The sequence below is a fragment of the Meles meles genome, chromosome 7, assembly GCF_922984935.1.
Source record: "Meles meles chromosome 7, mMelMel3.1 paternal haplotype, whole genome shotgun sequence".
Lineage (NCBI taxonomy): Eukaryota > Metazoa > Chordata > Mammalia > Carnivora > Mustelidae > Meles > Meles meles.
This window is the reverse complement of record NC_060072.1, coordinates 13,952,286-13,976,248: the sequence shown is the minus strand read 5'-3', so window position 1 is coordinate 13,976,248 and position 23,963 is coordinate 13,952,286. Positions and strand designations below refer to the sequence as shown.

At 40.5% G+C, this 23,963-nt stretch overlaps 1 non-coding gene across 1 annotated transcript; it reads right to left on the bottom strand.

The window, feature by feature from the left end:
* Window positions 1–3,016: 3,016 nt before the first annotated feature.
* On the bottom strand, window positions 3,017–3,155 carry LOC123947743. The gene has a single exon (XR_006819792.1). It is a non-coding gene; the product is annotated as a U4 spliceosomal RNA (small nuclear RNA).
* Window positions 3,156–23,963: the final 20,808 nt, after the last annotated feature.

Sequence of the window (23,963 nt, the reverse complement as noted above, 5' to 3'; positions counted from 1 at the left end):
AATGTAAGTCCCTTTGTCCCCACCTGAAATATTGTTTAAAGCTGGAGAAACAACTTATAACTTTGTAAATTGCTAGGTTTTGTGTAAGAGAGTGAATATGGGGTTGGAAAACAGAAGACTTGACACACAGTCATTGAACAACCTCTTTGAACCTTCTTCATCAATGAAATGAGAGCTGGACCAAAGGTGGCTGCCTGGAAGATACTGGGGGAGTTTTTCATTGTGTGGCGACCCGGCAATTCCCACGGCCAGATCCTTCCACAATTTGCTTTCTCCTGGTCCCCAAAAATATTTGAGGTAGAGATGTCCCCTAAGTTGGGCCAAGTTGCTCACTCTTGGGACTTTGTCTTTCTGGAATGTGACAGCCATGGAAAGAGATTGGCCGTGAGATTAATCAGACTGATGATGGCAGCAGCATCCGCCTCCTAAAGAGGCTGGACCATTGGTTCCTGCTTGGTCATGAATCTTGTTGGCCAACCTCCAGATTCCTTTAATTTCTGCCTGTTTCCCAAGCTTGATCCTTCATGCCATCCTGTCCCCCATCCAATTTTATTTTATGAATGTTCCATCTCTGCTAAATCCCCTCCTTGTGTTAACAGCCTACATTATTTCTCTTGCTTTTAACCAAGAATCCTGATGGGTCCAGGAAGGAGAGAAACATAATGCATCATAGGATCCTTTCTCTGGGGAACAATTCAGCTCAGGAATTTGCATACATATGGATGCACCCACAGTGACAGGTGTACACATTGTCTCATCCCTCAGTAAGAAATCCAACCCTACAGGATGGTGGTGGTGGTGATTTAAAAAGATATTTATATTTGATAAGAACCCAGATCTGCTATTCTTATCTGATCTAAAAAAAAAGCAAGCAAGTCCTTAAAATAACAAATCAACTGTAGAAATAAGCCCCCTTATATGTAAATTTTCTAGCTTGCTAAGTCCCTCATTTCATATGCCCTCCTGTGAGGTAGGCAGATTAGATAGTATTCATTAGAGTAATAATACTTTCATTTATTGAGCATGTTTCATGTTATCAGACACTGTGCTGAGTGCTTTATATATCCATGGGCCAGCAACCCTCTTAAGGAGATATTATCTCCATTTCATAGGGGAAGAAAGAGACTTGCACAAAGTCACTTAGCACATAATTGAGGTGTGAACTCAAAATGCTGTCTTAACAATGAAGGCTGTTTTGTGTGTGTGTGCCTTAATACACATAGCTTGGTTTGATGTAACGCAGCTAGTGAGTGACAGAGCTGCAGCTGGAACCCAGGTCCCAAGCCAGGAAAGTTCTACTCTATTCATCTATGGCTTGTTCATACTTGCCAACAAGGGTAGAGTTAATTTTGTTATCCATCCATGGCAAGATTTTTTATTTAAGATTTTATTTATTTATGGTAGAGAGCGTGTACCCAATGCACATGTATGTGCCTGAACAGGGACAGGGGCAGAGGAGAGGCAGAGAGAGAATTCCAAGCAGACTCCAGCACTGAGTGGGAGCCCAAGGCAGGGCTGGATCTCATGACCCTGAGATCATGACCTGAACCGAAACCAAGAGCTGGACACTTAACCAACTGTGCCACCCAGGCACCCCATGGAGAGATTTTTAAGATGACAACAGTGATCTTTCAGTATTTCCTCCTCACTACCTACCATGGTGCCTAAAATCTGCAGAAAGATGAATTGCTATAATTAAAGATTGATTGGGGATAGAAAACACAAATAAGTCTCCCATCCAAGTACTAACCAGGCCCGACCCTGCTTAGCTTCCGAGATCAGACGAGATCGGGCGCGTTCAGGGTGGTATGGCCGTAGACGAAAACACAAATAAGTCAATGAGAGTTAAAATACATGCAGTAGTAAGAGGGCTCTGGAGTCTATCCAAAGAGGGTTGATGTAGTAATCATTTCCCTATATATATGCAAATAATCATGTTGTATGCCTTAATTTTTATTTTAAAATAAATTAATTAAAAAGCATAAAAATACATTTGAGTTATAAAAATAAGAGCGGTAAAAATGAGAGAACTTTTCAATTTCAGCTGTTTTCTCTTTAGATTAATAAATGTCTTAGGAAGATGGGGAGGTGAGGTATAGAATAAAAGAAAATCTGAAAATATTAATTTACTCCCTGACATGAGGCAATTCATCTTATCTCCGAGCCCTAGTAAAATGAGGGGAATGTTTAGAGGGTCGTAACATCTATAGTTCTTTTCTAGAATCCCTAGGTAATGGCTCAGAGGGGGCATGGCATGGTCGGGAGCTGAGATGAATTCTGAGCTAAAGATTTTGAGTGGTTTTATGGTTGCTTATTTGTAACACAGAGCATTTTTGCTGATGTTGCAAAAGATTGTCATGGCAACCAGAAAATAAGTTTCCATATCCTTGGAGTCACCCTTAAGGGGAGGCAGATGTCAGTGGGTGTTCCTTTGTAATTAAGGGTGCTTGAAGGTTTTAGCTGATCAGTCACTTTCAAAGGTAATGTTCTAATACATCTGCCTTCACAACTCACTGGCAAGCAGCTGTATTGAGGCAGAAAGAAGACCAGCTCCAGTGGGATGGGCCATGAAAACACCTAGGCGGCAGCCCATACCACTGGTGTATATTTTCTCACCAGTAGGTATGTATTTTGTCAGCATCCCAGGTAAGATCATTGTATAGTCAAGGTTGAGCACGGCTGAGCTGATTTTGAGTCCCTGGCCCAAATCTTCCTGTCTGGCTTTGAAGTCCTGGGCTGGCTTCTACACTTCTTCAAACTTTGGGTGCTTCCACTATAGAATAAGGTAATATAACTAACTTTGCAGGACTATTGTGAAGTTTAACCACGAAAGTGCCTGGCCATTACCATAACATCAATAGTAGTTGCATGTGACTTACTACCATCATGGGGTTAGGAAACCCTCTTTTGGGGGGGGATTAAAATCTCCTTGCTCTCCATTTCCACCACTTTGAGTGCCTGGAGTCTATCCACACAGGGACATAACAAAGAAACTATCCCTTCCGTGTAATTTCCTTCCTTCCTAAACCCCACATAATATGACTCTGCATAGGTTGGCCTCTATATAGACCCCCATCATTTCAGCCAAGTTCAATTAGCAATAATCGCGCCTCGGATATACCTCATTGGCTATGATACTGCCACTGCGCAAAGCTGATTTCAGCCAAGTTCAATGGCCAGAGGAATAGCCAGGCAAGATGGAGAATGGATTTTTTTCCCTCAACAACATGGAGAAGCAATAACTATACGTGTTGAGAACATGAAAGTTGGAACTAGTCTGTGTTTGAATCTTTGCTCTGCTACTTCTTAGATTTTGACTCTGGACAACCTGTTTGTCTAGACTCCTTATCTACACAAAGAGGGAGATAAATTTACCTTCAGGAGTTGCACGAGGGTAAAATCTATTAAAACATATAAACTTAGGGGAGTACCTGGTACATAATAAGCCCTCTTCAAGTGTTCCCCATTTTATTTGCATTGAAATGATCACATCCAAGATTTCCCCAGAAAGAACCACACAAATCTCATCATTTCGAGCTCAGGCAATGAGCAGACCCCTTGACCCCTGGGTTATGAGGGAGTATGACCCAGAGGTGTGGAACCTAACATTAAGCACCACTAGCTTCTATCTTATTTGTCCCAGACTTCAAGTATTTTATTGGACCATGGGTTTTACAACAGCATCAACCAAGTCTGGCATCCAGCTCTGTACTTACCCTCTTGGGGCCAGCTACAAAGACAATAAAGTGTGTCCCTTTTGCCCTTACTCTTTCACTTTCTTCTCTTTCCTCTGACCCCTAGAGATTATGGGCTGACTGTGGCATTCCACCTAGGCCCACCTTCCCTGGAAGGTACCCACACTGCAGGCAGGCCTCTGGAAGAATAATAAGGATCATGGTGATTGTCATAATCATTGTGGCAGCTGCCAAGGAGGCACTGTGCTAAGCATTCTGCAGTCATATGCTTATTGAATTATCCCAACAACTCTCAGAGATAAGCATATACCTGATTCCCATTTTACAGATTATGAAAACAGGCCTACAGTGGTAAATGAACTTGCTGAGATCACATATGTCATACATAAGAGATCAGCGACGTAAGCACATAATTCAGTGCCCTTTGCTAGCATGCCCTTTGGGTGGCTCCCCTGCACTGGGGGATGGGGCTCCTTCTCCTGACTTTCAAGCTCCTGGGAGAAGAGTGGAGTTTAGTTTCCAGGGGCAGACAATTGCTTTCTCCCGAAGGATCTCTATCCAGACGTCAGAGAAGTGACCATCATATTAAGTAAGAGGGTGCATCCAAAAGCACTGCTTGGTCTCAAAACTGCTGTGTAAGAGTTAGTATTTTCAACACCATTATGTAGTGTCTCATAAGTCTTTGTTGAAAGAATGCATGCTTATGGCTTTTCCTTTCCAAGAAGGAATGAAATGATGACAAAAGTTGGCTTTGGCATTACTAGAGACCCATATTCAAATCCCAGTTTTATCATTTAAATGGCGTATGACCCTAAACAATGACAATAATGATAAAAATTGTGCACATATGCACCAGCATCTGGGTTAGTGCTTCAGCTTCTATTATCTTACTTAGTTCTTTTCAGTGATACTGTGAGATAGATGTTAATATCCCCAATTTACATATGGAGAAACTAAGGCTCTAAAGTCAAGAAACTAACCCAAAGTTGCAAAGGTAGGAATTGAACCTAGGTCTACATTCTTTCAAAAACATTGCTCTTAGCTGTTTTAAAGGTTTCCCTCTCTGTTGAATTTCAGTTCTGCCTGCTTTTCAGAGTGATCACAGGGATCAATTCCAATTTATATGACCCCACCGGTAATTCAGAACCTGGATTTAAAGGCAGGATAGAACACAGGAAACAGTAGTCTTTTACATGGAAAAGAACAGCAGGAGAACTTTTATTATCAATACTAAAATGCACTACTGTGCTTGTGATTTTTGTGATAGAGTCATGTCCTTATGGGCAAATAGGATTGCACAGAAGGATTTCTGCCACCTCCAGACTCCCCATTAGGCTGCTGTATCAACATTAGATGAAAAGCACATTTCAGACAGGTGGAGTTAATGAAATCTGCAATGTGCTGCTCTGGCTGTGGCCACGGCTCCTACTGTGAATATCTCTGCTCATTCATTCATTTCTCCTCTGGGAACTGGCAGTCTCCATCACTGTGTTACCAGGCAACCAAAACAACACCTGCATCAGGAGGTGAGCAAACCAATCAGGACAGTCAGGGGAGGAGTTTTACCTGGTTGGCCTCCATGATGGAAAGAGGGCTCTCTGGGTTCACTCAGGCCTGGCTGCTAGAATCAGCATCAGAGCTGAAGGGAACTCAGGAAATTGGAAGACTCCCATTTTAGAGAGCTAGATGGGGACCTGGTTGTGTGGGAGTGAAGTCTTCAAGGTCACACACCAACTCAAAGGCAAAATCAGGAGAAGTCAGACCTGATCCCTAACTGAGCGTCCCATTCCTTGTACTTGACTGCCATCATTTAAAAAAAATCATGTGTGGGGCACCATCTATGTATTAGGCACTGTGCTTGGTGATGGGGTTGGGGCGGGTTTCAGAAAGTACATAGACCATTCCTCATTCAGTCATCTAGTGGTTATTTATTATGCTTCCATATTTGTGGCAGTATAACATGGTAGTTAACAGCCCAGGTCCCCACAGTCAGACGGGGCATAGAATTCAGCTCAGGCAATTACCACTTATGGGAGAATTCAGGTTACTTAACCTTCCTGTGCTTTAAGTTTCCTCAAATAAAATGGTGCTAAGGACAAGGTAAAAGAAATCACTTGTTGTGTTGTTATGCCACTGGTGGAAGGTTCCACCAGTGTTGGCTATCCATGGTAACAACATGTGAATCACTTGATCTTGGACTCTGGAGCCAGGCTGCCTGAGTTTAAGTCTTGACTCTGCCTTGCACTCATTACATGATCATTGCCAGTTTACTTAAAATTTCTATGCTTTAGTTTGCGTATCTGTAGATGAGTATAATAATAGAACCTCATAAGTTCTTTATGGAGCTCAATTATTTTAATATACATAAGGTATTTAGAAGAGTTTCTGGCACATTAGAAGTGCTCTGTAAATTTTAGTTGGTATGATTCCTCAACATATATTTATTGAGCTCTTAGGATGTTCCAGGTACAGTCTTACTTGCTGGGAGATACAGAAATGAACAAAATACCACAAGTCTCTCTCAGCCTTCATAGAACTTCATAGAATAATCATAGAATGATTATTATTATATTCATAATCATGTCTGTTTGCTTCTTGGTCCCTGCTGCTTAAAGGCAGGGGCAAGTGTTTTGTCCACAGTTGTATTCCCTGTGCATGGCGCAGGGCCTGACAAGTAGTACATGTTCAATAAATATTTGTTTAATACGCAGTGATGCAAAGGGGCACGTGTACCTGAATGTTTATAGCAGCAATGTCTACAATAGCCAAACTATAGAAAGAACCTATATGTCCATCAATAGATGAATGGATAAAGAAGATGTGGTATATATACACAATGGAATACTATGCAGCCATCAAAAGAAATGAAATCTTGCCATTTGCAACGACGTGGATGGAACTAGAGGGTATCATGCTTAGTGAAATAAGTCAATCGGAGAAAGACAACTATCATGATCTCCCTGATATGAGGACATGGAGATGCAACATGGGAGGTTAGGCGGATAGGAGAAGAATAAATGAAACAAGGTGGAATTGGGAGGGAGACAAACCATAAATGACTCTTAATCTCACAAAATAAACTGGGGGTTGCTGGGGGGAGGTGGGGTTGGGAGAGGGGGAGGAGGTTATGGACATTGGGGAGGGTATGTGCTATCATGAGTGCTGCGATTCACAGACCTGTACCCCTGGGGATAAAAATACATTATATGTTTATAAAAAAAAAATTGGAAGGGGAGGTAAACCATAAGAGACTATGGACTCTGAAAAACAACCTAAGGGTTTTGAAGGGTCAGGGGTGGGAGGTTGAGGGAACCAGGTGGTGGGTAATAGGGAGGGCACGTACTGCATGGAGCACTGGGTGTTGTGCAAAAAACAATGAATACTGTTAGGCTGAAAAAAATAAATTAATTTAAAAAAATAAAATAAATAAAATATTTGTTTAATGAATACCAGGCACTGATATAGGATGGTGGTTCTCAGCTAGGGATGGTTTTGTTCCCCCAGGAAATATCAGACAATGTCTGGAGACATCTTTGGTTCCTGCACCTTGGGGGAGGCTGGTGGGTAAGATGATGGTAGCTTTACTGGCATCCAGTGGGATGCTGTTCAACATCCTACTGTGCACAGGACAGCCTCTCACAGCAAAGACTTTTCTAGCCCCAGTGCCAAGTGTGCCAAGAGAACTCTGGTGTAGCAGAGCAGAGATAAAACCTCACAAAGACTCCTTCCCTCCAAAAGCTTATGGTCTAGCGGGACCATGGTAATAGGGCACACTGAGTGCTGTGTGGCAATGGTGAGAGCACTCTGAACCCACACAGAAGAAGCACCTGAATAGCAGAAGCTTCTGCTGGAGATGATGTCTGAGCTGACTCTACAAGGACATGTATCATCTTCAGGAGAATTCTGCGTGTGTTGGAGGATGTTCCAGGGCTTGAAGAATGTGTGTGTGTGTTGGGGGACAGGCAGCGTGAGTCAAGGCTTGGAAGTAAGAACAAGTTTGGTTTTGTTAAAGTGCAAGAACCAGAGTGGGAAGCAGAGCTTTGGCAGGAGATCATGAGGGATGTGTATATGAACATTGCGCCCGTTGTGGTCAGACAGAATTTTCCAAAGTCTGTTTTCTAAGCAGTAGTTATTTAAGATGTGCCCCCAAAGTGCCACAGTCAAATAAGAATGAAAAGTTACTGAACACTACTCCTTCCCCTCCCTTTTTTTTACTTACCTCCCCCTACCCATCGTTTGGAGATTTACAAGGCTTGTTGGGATCATATAGTTTCTGACAAATCCTGCATCAAAGAAACCTGATTCATTTCATTTAATTTATCCCAGAGTCTTCCACAGTTACTTGGCCATGGAAGCTTCTTTTCTAGACATCTATCTACATGGAGGCTATAGACCCTCTTTGGGAAGAGGAGTCATAGGAGAACTATTGATTGTCTTTAAGCAATATCACGGCTGGATTTGTGTTTTAGGATAATCTCCCTGGGTCCTGTGCAGGGTGGATTCAGAAGGCAAGAAATGTCTATGTATGTTGTTTGAATACTTGTCATGTTGATGTGACTTATTGACCCCTTGGCTGTATCCTCCACTAGACTCACTATAGAGAACATACTTATTAATCATTGTGTCCTAGTGCCTAGCGTAGTGCAGAAAGTAAGCACTTACTGCATTTTTCTGAATGAACAGATATTGTTTTTAGGCACTGAACTAAACCCTGCGACTGAGCAAGTCAGATGCCGTTCCTGTTGTCACGCAGTTAGCAGACTAGTGAGCGTGAATGAGTGCCATAAATAAGATGGAGAGCGGCAAGGATTGCAAATGCGGTGGGGTCTGGGAGTCTGTATTTTAAACTAGTTCCTTCGCTACTTCTGATGTCCAGGGTCTGGTATTTGGGAAGTACTGCGCTGTCAATCACAGATGATGTGTCTCCGAACTGCCAACTGACATCAAGGCCCCAACCTTCAAACCTTGACTGTTCCTGACTCTTGCCACCTGGGGCCTTGAAGTCCCCAGTCTCACTGTGCCTGAGCCATCACCTGACCTTTCTTAATCCTGCTAGAGTCCTCTGAATTGAGTTTGGAGTACTATGGATCCTTTATCCACAAATCCTAATGGGAATCCTCTCTGCTTGATGCTGAGTGAGATGTTTGCTTCTTGTTCCCACCTCTTAGCACTCCTTCCCAAACACTCATGATTCTCTCATGCATTCCTGGGTCTACAGGATTGTCTTTCAAGAGCTGGTGAAGACAACTATGTTTCAAAGCCCATTTATGTTTTGATGTGGGTTGTGTATACATTAAAGCTATTTTGTATTCGGTGTAAAATTAAAAAGAAGGAGGAGGATGAGGGTAGGAGGGGAAGAAGGAGGAAGAAGAGGATGGGGGAGAAAGGGAAGAAGGAGGAGGAGTAGAAGATTGCATGGTCATTTAAGAGAGGCTATGAGACTTTTCTTCATTTTGTCATGAAGAGAGTTTACTATGGAAATGGAAAAAAAAAAAGAAGTCCCTAATTGATAGTTTTGTGACAAGTGGAATCATTGTCTTAATGGTCTGGTTAGAAAGGGAATAGTTGTGATTGCCTCAACTGGCAGTTCTGAAATTCTGGCTTGCAAATAAGCTTCATGAGAGTTAAGCAAGAAAGTTATGAAAGAGTCATGCCCAGGCTTCATCTGAAATCTGAATCAGGGTCTCCACAGGTAAGGTGCAGGAATGTATATTTCTAAAGATAGTCCCTGGAGATTCTGATATGTAGACCAACTGGCAAGTGCTGGGCTAACATTTAGTGGGTGATGGACCAGTTCCCAGCCTGGCATAGCATCATCCTCTCAGTAAGCCAGCTCTGACTCTCTCTGTCCCAGCTCTAAGTCCCAGCCCAGTGCCACCTGACCCAGACAACAGTTCATAGCCCCAGATCCTTTTTCATCAATTCCTTGGCCCTGCTCATATTTGTGAAGGCTGTTTACAGTCCCGGCTGTCAAACACTGGTCTAGGAAACCCCAGGGTTTCATTCCCGTTCCAGCTGCACTCCCTGTGAGTCCCCAGCACAGACATTTCTGAGCAATTTTTCCTTGCAGCTGTCTCAAGGGATAAGTGTTTCCTATTCTTGGAGTTGTTAATTTCCCTGATGATGTGAGCATTATGTCAGCTCCCATCCAATTTAAACAGGCCATCTATTGACTGGCTTTTCTTCTCCAGAGGGGTTAGAGGTGGTCGTGAAATGCCTTCTACTTCTGCTCAAGAAAAGACTGAGGATTTTGTTTTATTCCCTTTAAACTTTATTCCCAAAGTTTACATAAAACTTGTTGATATTTTCTCATTTTCCTTCTCCAACAATTCTTCAGAAGAGCAAAGTCGTTTTTCTTGGATAGAATAAAGGGGCTTGCTTGTCCCAGTCCATGTCTTTAGTGAATAGGAGTGAATTTCTAGACATCAGTATGCACATGCATAACCCTAATTACTGGACCCTGGGCCAGTCTCTAAAGTCCTATCCATAAAATTCCAATCTAGCAGTCAAATGGAATTTTAAAGGAATTTTAACCTATATTGGCCCTCTTGAAGACCAATAAAAGATGTCTATTTTACAACCTAGAACAACTCTCTAAAGTCCCATTTAATCCTTTCTGTTCTGTCCCACCCCCATCGGTCCTCCAGAACCCATCCTCATGAAATCCCTCAGACTCTAACACCCCAACCCTGCAGCTTTTATTGTTTTGTTTTCTCTTCTCCTTTATTTTGAATCTCCAGACCTGTCTCTTCATTCACATTCTTCCTATTCTTCTCAACTTGCGTCATAAAACTCTAATAACTGGAATAGCAGGCCAGAACTCTACCAATTGCTGAATAAATAAGAAAAATTGTCTTAATGGGGGTGACACAGAGGATATGGAGGTTGGGAATATAGACACACTAATAAATCTTGTGTCCTTCATCTGTGTGTTTTGGGTTATCATCTGTACTACAGATAATAGTCCTGTAGACAGCCACTGTAATAATATTCGTCTGATATTCCTATAATCCTCCCATAGTTAGGATGGAGGCATTCAGATCTCCTGTCTCTCTAACTAGAGGCTTCCTTCATGAATCTCTTTTGTCTTCTCATCTTAAGTGCCTCCAGGTCCATTATCTGTTCATTCTAGTGATTTCTCTTATGTTTCTATGCTCTGGACTCAACGTCAACAGGGAGGCATGACAATATGGCTGAATCAACAGATATCTAGATTAGCATTTGTAAATATCAGGACAAGAGCACAAAGCTTTGTTTCAAGCCTTATTCACTTTTCTTTATAGCCTAGGTCTCCTGCTTTTTCACTTAGACCCCTCTCCACTTCTCCGTTGGTTCCATTGAATGAACTCCATACATTGTGATGTAGAGTAAAATACCCACCCCCCATAATCGTGATCACAATTATCATCAGCCAAGCAAAGAATGGCCTTAAGAAAAATAAACAAGTGAAAAAAAAATAAACAAGTGAAAAATAAGATAGGGTTTCATAATAAACAGATCTACAGAGGAAGAAAGATCCTCTCTCTGTCTTTAGTCTTCTGTCTGGGAAGTAAATAAAGGGGATACCGACCCGAAGCGCCTGGACTACTTTATGTCTGGTTGGTATGTTCTCTGTATTGTGACATTTGTTGAGTCCTTCTTATGTGTCAGATACTGTCCTAAGTGCTTTATACCTATTAGCAATTTTTTCCTCATAACATCCTCATGAGATGGTTGTTGATATTATCCCCATTTTACAGATAAGTAAATCCATGCCAGACAGATTAAGAAACTTGCACAAAGTCACTCAGTTTATGAATGGTAGAATCAGAATTTAGACCAAATCACTTCTAGAGCCTGCACTATTATGCACCTTTTAATCCAAGCAACTAGCTGGATTCTTTTTAGAATTATTATTTATTATAATTTAAAGATTATATTTAATCTTTATTATTATTATTGTTTAAAGATTTTTTCTTTAAGTAATCTCTGTACCCAATGTGGGACTCAAACTCATAACCCTGAGATCAAGAATTGCATGCTTTACTGCCTGAGCCAGCCAGGTGCCCCCAGCTGGGTCTTTTTACCAATATATAATGTTAACTATATTTCAGTGAAATAATTATATTTTTCGTAGCCTACAGAAGTAAAAGTTGGTGAAGAAGGAAGGTATAGCAGCTATTCTATGCTAGAGATGAGGTTTGAGGCCAGTTCTCACTTCAAATCACATGGCTTTTTTTTTTAAGACTTTATTTAATTATTTGACAGATAGAGATCACAAGTAGGCAGAGCAGCAGGCAGAGTGAGAGGGGGAAGCAGGCTCCCTGCTGAGCAGAGAGCCCAGTATGGGGCTCGATTCCAGGACCCTGAGATCATGACCTGAGCTGAAGGCAGAGGCTTAACCCACTGAGTCACCCAGGCGCCCAAATCACATGGCTTTTTAACATTTGGTTAGTTGAAGAAATTTATTGATAGTAACAGTGAAAGTCCTTATGCCAGTCCTTAGGGGGATTTCCTTCATTTTTAAAAAACTGTATGTCAGCCCCCTTAGGTGAGTCGGTCACCTGTGCCCTATTTGCTCTGGTCCTGCTTGCCACTGTTTTATACCATGCAGTAGCAAATTATCTCATTATTCCTCACAGGGCCCCAGTGAGGAATCACAAGTCAAAGAGTCCTCATTATACAGAAGAGGTGACCGAGACTCAGAGGACTTCAGTAACTTTCCATGATTACATGCTAGTACTTGATTAATTGTTCAACGGAGCTCAGAGAAGAAAGATTTAGGGTGATCCTTATTTATATCAATGGAGACTCCTTGAAGAGCTTTGCACTATTATAATAAATGTAGTCTTGAGTGATTAAATCTATAATTTTATATTCCTTCACAGAATCACATTCTTTTCCCTTTCAGCCTCTCATAGCCACTTTAATGGAATGGGATTAGTGAAGCACAGCAAATGGAAAGTTTTTCTTTCATGAGCTCTGGGAACTATCTGCCTAAAATGTATCTTCCAGACAAGATGATGTCATCCAGATTAGACGTGTCCTTAGAAACTGATAACACACTTACTTGGAGTGAGTCACCTTCCTTTGGGACATCAGAATTAGACAACATCAAATCTAATAAACATTGATAGGCCGGAAAGAATTCTAATGTACTCAATGATGTCAAAGAAATGCAGTGTCTGAAGCAGGGTCAGTAGTAACTTGGATCTGTTTCTCCTCTAAGGAACCTTGAAACTTCTATTCACCCATGCTTTCAAATATATTAGGAAGTATACAGGGAGTAGGAAATAATAGAAAATAATATTAGGAAATGAATCTTCCTAACTGACTGAATAATATTTCCTCTGGAGCTTAAGCCAGAGTACTTGACTTCTTCCTCAATTCCTATTTAAGGAATTGTCACCGTATGGCACATCCGTGTCACTGAATATATACACAGTTCTGCTTGGTGATGACAGCACACTTGAGATTAATTGTAGCTATACTAGTTCTAAGAACTTAGTTCTTGGCTTCCCATGTATGGCCTTGTGGATGTACATTTCCCTTTCTGTTCCAGGGATGTGCTTGGTAAATCTAGGATTCTTGTTCGGATCTCACTCTCTCTCTGTCTCTCTGTCTCTCTGTCTCTCTCTCTCCGTGTGTGTGTGTGTGTGTGTGTGTGTGTGTGTGTGTGTGTGTGCTGAGGTATCAAATCTTAATGAAGTCTGAGAGAAAACTTCATGTATCTTCCTAATGCTTATTGTCGTTTTTGTCTACTGTCCCTGGTGCTGAATTATACAAGACATTAGGCTTCCAAAGGTGGATCTTTCCAGCTAGTAGGGGAAAGGTAAAAGAAACAAAACCAAATGTTTAGGCTTCATAAAGAGCTATAGACCTGGAAAATAATATTTATCCCTATGAACAAAATGAGCATGGACAAGCTTAAAAGAATCTATATCTATAGAAATATGTATTAAATATATTAAGTATTAATGAGGGAAAGATCCTGTGTTTCTCATTGTTTAGTAATGTATCCCAAAGTGAGTTGGTACTTAGCCCAGAGTAGATGCTCAGTGAATAAATATTTTTTGAGTGAATGGTGAATACATTCAGGCAAGTGCTCAAAAGAAGTGAATATAGAGTTAATGCTCAGAAGTGAGAGCTCTAAAATCAGTTTTTCAGGGTTCACACCCTGGTGTACTGCTTACCAGCTGTATGACCCTGGACAAGTCACTTCACCTCCATCTGATAAGACTACCTCAAAGGAGGATGCCTGGCTGGCTCAGTCAGTCTCTGGCTGTCTTTGGCTCAGGTCATGATCCCAGGGTCCTGGGATCAAGTCCTGCATCAGGCTCCTTGCTCAGTGTAGAGTCTGCTTCTCCCTCTCCCTGCTCTGCCTGCTGCTCTCCCTGCTTGCACGCTCTCTCTGACAAATAAATAAAATTTTAAGAAAAAAAAGACACCTCAAAGGGTTTTTATGAGGATCAAAAGGGTTAACATAAAAAACTGCAGAAAACTTAACCTGCAATATTAAAATCCTATCCATTATTGTTATTATACTTTTTCTTTCCATGCCTTTTGTTAAGGATATTTATGAATAATACATTGAAATGCATAATAATGATTAAAATTTATTGGGAGATTATTATGTAAGAGACATTAATTTACTAATTCCTTGCAACAGTATCACAATCTAGGTGTACTCTTATCTCCATTATAAAGTGAGGAAACTCATAGACAGAGAGCCTAGGTAACTTCTCAGGGCCACATAGCAGTTTTAAACTAAGATTTGGGGGTGCCTGTGTGGCTCAGTCAGTTAAGCATTTGACTCTTGGTTTTGGCTCAGATTATGGTCTCAGGGTCCTGAGATTGAACCCCTTGTTACGCTTCATGCTTGATACAGAGTCTGGTTGAGTTTCTCTCCCTTTGCCCCCCACCACTGCCTACTTTCTTTCTCTAAAATAAATAAATAAATCTTAAAAACACACACACACAACTAAGATTTGAACCTAGGCTATCTAGATCCAAAATCTGGACCCTTACACACAACACTTTACCATTCCTAAATATTTTTGATTTCCCAAGTTGGTGATAAGGAGATCAGTCTGGTCCTGGAAGCATCATTTTTTGTAGAAGAGAAGGTGGTGGCTCAAAGAGAGTTTGCAGGCTCAAAGAGGACTTTGACATTGAAAGTCTTCTTTCGGTATTGAGCCATAATAGCTGCACAGAAAACATGATGAATTTCCAATATTTCTGTCTTTTTTCCTTGAGGGGATTGGAAGGGGTACTTTTTCCATTCCTTTTTCAGTTAAGCACAATTAGTGTGTAGATCCTAAAGACATGCTGTGTATATTTTATCTGTGAATATTGATACAGAGATTAGGACATGTTATGCTTTTAAGTTTACTGTCCTCACCTCTAATCCTGTTATTAAAATAATTTTGATGATCAGTTTTGAGTTTTTTGGGTTAATAGTCTAAACTTGAATTCTGAACATTCTTCACCTGAAATTCCACATGCATAGTGAATATAATAAATTGTTGTTCATGTCCAATCAGGTTGGATGTGCTTATACACCATTGTTTTGTTTCCATTTCTTTTCAAAACCAGGCTTCTTTTCAGAGATATCTGAATTGCATGCACTATTTTCAATTTGCAGTAAGAGACTGGCATCTAAAAGAAATAATGAAAGCTACATTATTATGGTCCCAGAAGATACTTGGTAATGGTGTAATCAGTTTTCTCAGGTTATTTCTTTTTTCCCCATTTTAGACTGCTCTACCTCTATCCATCTGAATGGAAAAATGTTAAGCATGTGCTGATTGCTGTTGGGCATGCATTAAATTACTAGAGTACAGCAGCTTTACTGATAGATTAGCTTACACCTCTCAGTCTGCCAAGTTGTCATCATTTAGCCTTATTTGTCTGAGCTATTTTCTCATTAGTCCGTGATAGGCATATCTATAATGCATCTTCAGTGTGAAATGTACCAGGATGCTCAAGCAGAAGGAACTAACATTTACTGAACATACATTCATTAACTTACTATGTTCCAGGACCCAGCTTAAGTTCTTTACTACATCATTTCATTTAATCCATGCAGTGACCCATGATGGTTTGTACTATTATTCTCCCCATTGTATAGAAGCATAAACTGAGGCACAAAAAAAATAAAAATTCCCTTGTTCATACCTGTGAGTTATGAAAATTGATGTTTGGTATTTGAAGCTAAGCAGTCTGACTCAGAGGTCATACTCAGTGTTGGTATGTCTGCTGTGTTTTATGTACTCATATCTTTGTACATCAATTCAGTAACAATAGTGCCAGACACTGTGTCAGGTGTAATCTCTGCCCCTAAGGCACTCATGGCTTAGTGTGAAATTTGTTTGTTTGTTTGTTTGTTTAAGATTTTATGTATGTATGTATTTAAGATTTTATTTATTTTATTTATTTATTTATTTTATTTATTTATTTATTTATTTATTTTTAAATATTTTATTTATTTATTTGACAGACAGAGATCACAAGTAGACAGAGAGGCAGGCAGAGAGAGAGGAAGGGAAGCAGGCTCCCTGCTGAACAGAGAGCCCGATTTGGGGCTTGATCCCAGGACCCTGGGATCATGACCTGAGCCGAAGGCAGAGGTTTAACCCACTGAGCCACCCAGGCGCCCCTATTTATTTATTTTTAATTTAAGTTATTTGTTTTTTTCAGCGTAACAGTATTCATTGTTTTAATTTATTTATTTGACAGAGAGCGAGAGAGGGAACACAAGCAGGGGGAGTGGGAGAGGAAGAAGCAGGCTTCCCACTGAGCAGGGAGCCAGACACGGGGCTTGATCCCAGGACCCTGGGATCACGACCTGAGCCATAGGCAGATACTTAATCAACTGAGCCACCCAGGCGCCCCTGAAATTCTTTGTAATAAAGGCAGAGAGGGTCACAGAAGAGCAAGTGACAGCCTCAAAGGGGAGGATGTGAGAAGTCAGGGGAAGCTCTGGATATAAGTTTCAAAAATTCAGAAGAAACAACACAGGCAAAGGCAGGGAAGTGTGAGACAGATGAGAGTACCCCATGGTGATTAGAAGCATGGATCCTGGAGCCCGACTGCCTGGATTTGAATCCTGGCTCTAGTTTGTGACTTGTGGCAAGCTCCTTAACTTCTTCGTGCCTCAATTTCTCATTCATAACATGAGGGAGGTAAAAGTAATAACTTCCTGGTAGTGCAGTGAGGATTTAATGGGTTAAGGTCCATGAATCATTTGGAGCAGGCCTGGCATATTTACTAAAAGCACACCACAGTAACTAGTCATCATGCTTATTACCTACAACCTTTATTACATATATTAATATATGTAATAAATCCTATATTATTATATTTTGATTCCTATTAAATCCTCATTGTTGTATTAGAGATCATACACATGACTGGATGACACACTATCATTTTCTTTCGAGTGTCTCCCGGCTTCCCATAAGCATCAACACAGTCACCAAACCCAGTTGCCTCACAAAACGGATGCCCTTATCCCTTTTTCAAACCTTGAACTGTCTCTTCTGCTGAGAATATCCCAGCCAACTAGTCCTGCCTGGAAATTTTCCCTTGAGGCACAATTTCACTCTGGGCCCTGAGGAAAGAAGGAAGGGAAATGAAAGGAGGATGTTCTGCTGAGGGAGAAAGCCATGAAAATAGGTCACTGCCCTTCTCCCCAAACTGAAATCATTGGCCAGGGTGACCCTGATCTTGCATGTGCTCAGGAACTTGTTTTCAGGAATAGTCATCCTCCCAGTGTTGGGTTTCTTAGAACCAGAGGCACGTGGCATGTGTGGGCAAAACTTCTGCTTATCCTTTCCCTCTCCCTCTCTACTGTTCTTATGTAGATTGTGGAATAACAAAATGTGGTGAAAACCATATCATAATCCTAGTCAGAAAACCAAAATTCCAGTCCTAGGTTCAACCTTTACTGAGTAATCATAATAATAAGCACTTATGTAGTACTTACCATGTGCCAAACACTGTTCTACACATGATACTTTCATCAACTCATCTGATCCTCACAAGAGCTCAGTGATTTGGTGTATATATTAGCCAGACTAAGCTAGGTTATGCTGTGATAACAAAAAATCTCAGTAGTTTGTTTCTAATGCACACCATATTTTCATTGCATGTCATGGGAATTCTTTTCCATACTGTGTTTGCCTCAGGATTGGGGCTAATAAAGTAATCTCCATCTGGAATATTTCACATTTCATATCAGGGAAAACAAAAGGATAGATCATACATTGGCTTTTAAAAACTTCCATGTAGAAATGATACAGTTACTCAATTCCCAATTCTTGGACATACCTAACTTCAAGTGGGCCTGAAAGAAGAAAACCAGAATGTTGATGAACAACTCTAAGGCTACCACAACACATTATTATTATCAGCATTTTACAGATGAGAAAACTGAAGAACAGAGAGGTTAAGTGCATTGTTCAAAGTTACCTAGTTTTTAAGTGGCAAAGCTGGATTTCAACTCTACTGGTCAGGTCCAGAGATTGCTCTTATTAACTGTGTACAGACCTTTTCCAAGACACTAAATCTGTCTAAATTTGTTTCTCGTCTATAAAAATGGGAGGTGGATTTCTTCCATATCTCAGAAAGATACACTCAGAAGTCATCCATCCATCCATCCATCCATCCAGACATCCATTCTTACAGTAATTGGCATGCCCACTCTGTGACAATTATTGTTCTAATTGCTATGAATCCATGGTGAATAAGACTAATTTCCTGTGTTTGTGAAGGGTACATTTCTCTACACCTTATGAAGCATTGTCTACACCTTATGAAGCATTGGGTAAGGAATAAAATAAATTAGGGAATGAACAAGGTAAGGATAAAGGCTCTGAAGCCATTTAAATGTATTGATATTAATATGGTCTGGATTGTGTCCTCCTAAAATTCATACAATGAAGCCCTAACCCACAATGTGATAGTATTTGGTGATGGAGCCTTTGGGAAATAATTAGGTTTACATGAGGTCATGAGGGTGGGTCCTTCATGATGGGATAGTGGCTTATAAGAAGAGGAAAAGAGAGATTACTCTTTCTTCACCATGTAAAGACACAGTGAGAAGGCAGCCATCAGCAAACCATGGGTTCTTTCCAGAAACTGAATCAGGCAGCACCTTGATCTTAGACTTCCCAACCTCCAGAACTGTGAGAAATAAATGTCTGTTGTTTAAGCCCGCCAGTCTATGCTGCAGTCTATATCCTTCCTGAATAGACTAATTATACATGTGATAGAAAGGGACAGGGTGAGGGGCTTTTTAGATTGGGAAATCAGGGAAGGACCATCTCAATAAGTAATATTTGAGCTGAGTTTATCGTGTGAACTTCTAGGGAGCAGAGGGAATTACAAGCAAAAGGCTCTGAGGTCGCAATGAGCATGGCATGTATGAAGAACAGAGAGAGGGTTAGAATAGCTTGAGTATAATGAATGGGAAGGAAAATGGTAGGTAATGAAGGTGCAGAGGGAGGCAGGAACCAGACCATAAAAGAAAGATATGGAATATTGATGTTTATTTTATTTTTTTAAGGTTTTATTCATTTGTTAGAGAACACACAAGCAGGGGGAGAAACAGGCAGAGGAAGAGGGAGAAGCAGACTCCCCACTGATCCAGGAGCCCCACATGGGGCTCGATCCCAGGACTCTGGGATCATGACCTGAGCTGAAGGCAGATGCCTAACTGACTAAGCTACCAGATGCCCCAGGGCAGTGATTTTTAAACCTTGTTTTGGGGTTAAAACCTCCCTTGGGAATCTGCTGAAAACTGTAGACATGCTCACCAGAAAAGATAACACTCATAGAACATTTTACCTATACTATAGGAGCTTCACAGCTCCCAACTGTCATGTCCATCCAGGCCACAAGTTCGGAACTTGTGGAAAATATAAAGACGTTTGAACAATACATAGGGAAAGAGAAGGGAGAAAGCTTTCTCTGTGCCAGAAACTTTGCTGTTGTGGTAACTTATTTAACATATTTCTCAAAGTCTTATTTGGTAAATGATGAAACCAAGTTATCGGGGAGGCTAAGCAACCTGTTGTAGGCTAAACAGGTAGTAAAGGACAAAGAATTTGAATAAAGGTTGTCTTCACTACGGAGGTATTACTATTATTAGATGGAGGGTCCTGTTTCATTCTACCAAGGGTATTTTTACTACTAGGTGAAGGGTCTGTATTTTCAACCAGCTGAGGCAGTATCCATTTCCTTTTCAACTGACTCTAGTTGAATAACAGAGCAGCTTAGATTCTGTTTCCATTTCTTTACTGCCACACTGATTATAACATCAGTCTTCATTACTCCCAGCAGAGCAGTGAAATATAAGCCCTACACCACTACCAATTAAGGCAACACAAACTCTATCCGCATATGCTATCTCTGTATGGATGCCAGAAGACCTGCTCCAAGACTTTTCCAGTGGTTTAGTATTCTGCTCAAAAAAGTCATTTCCTGAGCATCATCTTTCTTAATTAGGAACCTAATGTATTACAGCCAATCCTTTGAACAAGAGTAGGATGGTGACCTAAAAAGGAGGCATGGCCATTCATTTCAAGATAATCAGCTTTGAAGCTGCTTGACAATAGATATTGATTTCTAGTGCCTGAGAAACCTCCTGAGAGACGTTTCTGGTCTCAGCAGCATGAGCAATCTTTGCATCTCCTTATTCACTCACCATCATACAGGGCCAGGAAATTGCCTATAATGCAATGAGCAAAGAAACTACCTTCTCTGAAAACCAAGTGCATGAGAATGATAGGAAGGATCCACCTAGACCAAAATGAAGACGGAATAGTTGGCAACAGACAAGCAAACCATTCACTCCATTTTCTTCCCTCTCTCATCTTCTATTGAAGCTAATACTAGCCATCTTTTATAGAACACACTCGAAATATATTATTTCCAATGTCAAACACCATTGGTTTTATTGCCCATTTTTCAGGATGAAGAAATTGAGCTCAGCGGTGTGAGATTTTTTGCACAGTGTCACACAGCAAGTAAAAAAGCCTCAGCTGAAGTTGAAACCTGTATCAGTCTAAAGTCTTTTTTCTTCTACTACACTAGCCTGCCTCATTTTTCTAGGTATACATTTTCCTCCCTTGACTTTCCACTTCCTGTAGTTAATTTTTTGAGCCAGTTAAGTCAGCATCATTCAGAAATAATGATACCTGTTGGTGGAATTGGGCTTCTTTAGTGTCTTATACAAGAATCTACAGATGGGGGGGCATCTGGGTGGCTCAGTGGGATAAGTCTCTGCCTTTGGCTCAGGTCATGATCTCAGGGTCCTGGGATCAGGGCCCGCATCAGGCTCTTTGCTCATCAGGGAGTCTGCTCCCCCTTTCTCTCTCTGCCTGCTTCTCTGCCTACTTGTGATCTCAGTCTGTCAAATAAATAAAATAAAATCTTAAAAAAAAAAATCTACAGATGGCAATTGAGCTGGGTTGCAATACTACATGTTACCAGTAGGTGCCACTATCTCATCTCTATATTCAAACCTGTTTCCTGAATACGAACTGTATGAAAGACTGTCTTATATGTGCTGGGTGTACAGTCATGAACAAGACAGTCTGTTTCATGAAACTCACATTCCAATGGGGAAATCTGAAACACAAATATATAACATTATATCAGAAAATTATCGGTGGAATAAGTAAATGCTGAAATGTAAGGCTTCAGGTGTTGAAATATATCAGCTGGCAGTTTAGAAATATGTTATATGAGGAAATCCTGAATCTAATGACATGAAACCAGCTGCCCTATAATATAAGTGTTCATCTCTCGGGAAAGGTCCCTGCAGCTGACATTGTTCAACCAACCAGTGAAAATGAACAGTGTGCTCACTCCTCCTCCGCAAAACAGATTAGGAAAGAAAAACCTAGAACTAGAGTTTACAGAATTTAGTGGTGGAGTGTACCTTCACCTACAAAATAAGCCCCAACCCAAGCCTGCTCTACTACGTCCATGATGATCCAACTGACCTCTCTAGCCTGATCTCTGGCCACACCCTTCTCACATTTTATACCCACAGAAGCCATCTTGCTTTTAATTCCCCACATGAGTATATGATTTTACCCCTTTAGGCCTTTGCCAATAATAACTACCCCAATGGAAATCCATTTTTATTTTTTATTTTTATTTATTTATTTGACAGAGAGAGAGAACACAAATAAGCAGAGAAGCAGGTGGGGTGGGGGGGAAGCAGGCTCCCTGCTGAGCAGAGAGCCTTATGTGGAACTGGATCCCAGGACCCTGAGATCATGATCTGAGCCAAAAGCAGAGGCTCCCACTGAGCCACCCAGGTGCCCTTTTTATTTTTATTTTGTTATTATATAATCCCTAGTCCTCTTTTAAAGGTCATATCCCGTTATCACCTTGTTTTCCTCAAGAAGTCTTCCTTGTTTTCTTCAAACTAAGTCAGGTGCTCTCCCTATTACTTCTTCCACATCTTTTGGATGCTATCCCTTGATAGCATCTACTATATACTATCTATAGTACTGCTTGATAGCATCACTGTTTCACCATGAGATGTCTCTGTGCTTCCTTTTCTTTTTGAGGGAAGGAGCTAGGTCTTAGTCACCTCTGTATCCTCTTTGCCTAACTCAAACTGTCCAATCAAAATATAATGCAAGCCACATATGTAATTTAAAATTTACAAGTAGCCACATTAAAAAGTAGAAAGAAACAGATGAAATTCATTTTCATAATGTGTTTTACTTTACCCAATATATTCAAAACATTACCATCTCAACACATAATTGGTATAGAAAATAATCATCGAGCTATTTCACATTCTGTTTATCACATTAAGTCTTCAAAATCTGGTGAGTATTTTGTGCTTACAGCCATGTCAACGCAGAAACTAAATTTTCATCAGAATTACTTGATCTATGTTTAGATTTTACAAAATTTATTCTCAGAAAAGTAAAACCACATGCTCAAACTGTTCTAAACATACTTAAAAAGTTTTCTAAAAACTGAAATAAATACAAAAATATCATTTTTCAGGGTGCCTGGGTGGTTCAGTGGTTAAGGATCTAGCTCTTGATTTCAGCTCAGGTCATGATCTCAGGGTCCTGGGATCAAGCACCACATAGAGCTCCATGCTCAGAGGGGAGCTGCTGGAGGATTGTCTTTCCCTTTCCTCTGCCCTCGCTTGCTTGCATTCTCTCTCTCTCTCTCTCAAATAAATAAATAAATCTTTTTAAAAAATGTATCATTTTCCGTTAATATTCAAATCCACATTGACAAAAGTGGCTCATCATTTTTAGAGCAATTAATTTGACTTTCAAGCTAAAACATGTCCATTTCAAAACTATGTCCACAATACATCCACCAGCTCTTCTGTCAAATCAGTGTTAGCATTGGGTTCAAAAGATACTGTGTAAATTGAAAAGGAGTTCTACACGGTGGACATGGGGAGATGGAGAGGAGAGGGAGTTGAGGGAAACTGGAAGAGGAGATGAACCATGAGAAACTATGGACTCTGAAAAACAACCAGAGGGTTTTGAAGGGGCGGGGGAGGGGGGTAGGAAGTTGAGGAACCAGGTGGTGGGTAATAGGGAGGGTACGTACTGCATGGAGCATTGGGTGTGGTACAAAAACAATGAATACTGTTACGCTGAAAATAAAGAAATTTAAAAAAAAATTGAAAAGGAGTTCTAAATTTACCAGCAGCAACAACAACCAAAAAACCCTTCAAATTTCTCTTGTCATTTTTGCAGCCAAAGTACATGATTTTGTTAATTACACTGATAATTTTCTGGGTATTGGTTCTCATTAGAAAAAGGCATAAAATTATTATTATTTTTCTGTGTAATGGAATTTTTAATTTCAGCAAATTCTCACACTGGTTTTGCTGAATCACAGATGAGCTTTTCTTTGCCACAATACTTCAAATTTAGCCTGTTCTTTTGTAGTGTGATGTATCACACTTTTTTTTTTGTCTTTGATTTACTCAGTTTTGTTTCAAGAAAATCTTGAATTAGAGTTAATAATACAGAGACACCTGGTTGGCTCAGTCAGTTGAGCATCTTCCTTTGACTCAGGTCATGATCCAGCAGGGTCCTGGGATTGAATCCCGCATTGGGCTCCCTGCTCAGCAGGGATCCTGCTTTTCCCTCTGCCTATCACTCCCCCTGCTTGTGTGCTCTCTCTTACTCTCTCTGACAAATAAAAAAATAAGATCTAAGATCTCTCTCTCTGAGAAATAAAAAAAATACGATTTTTTTTTAAATGAACTTAACAATACAGTAAATT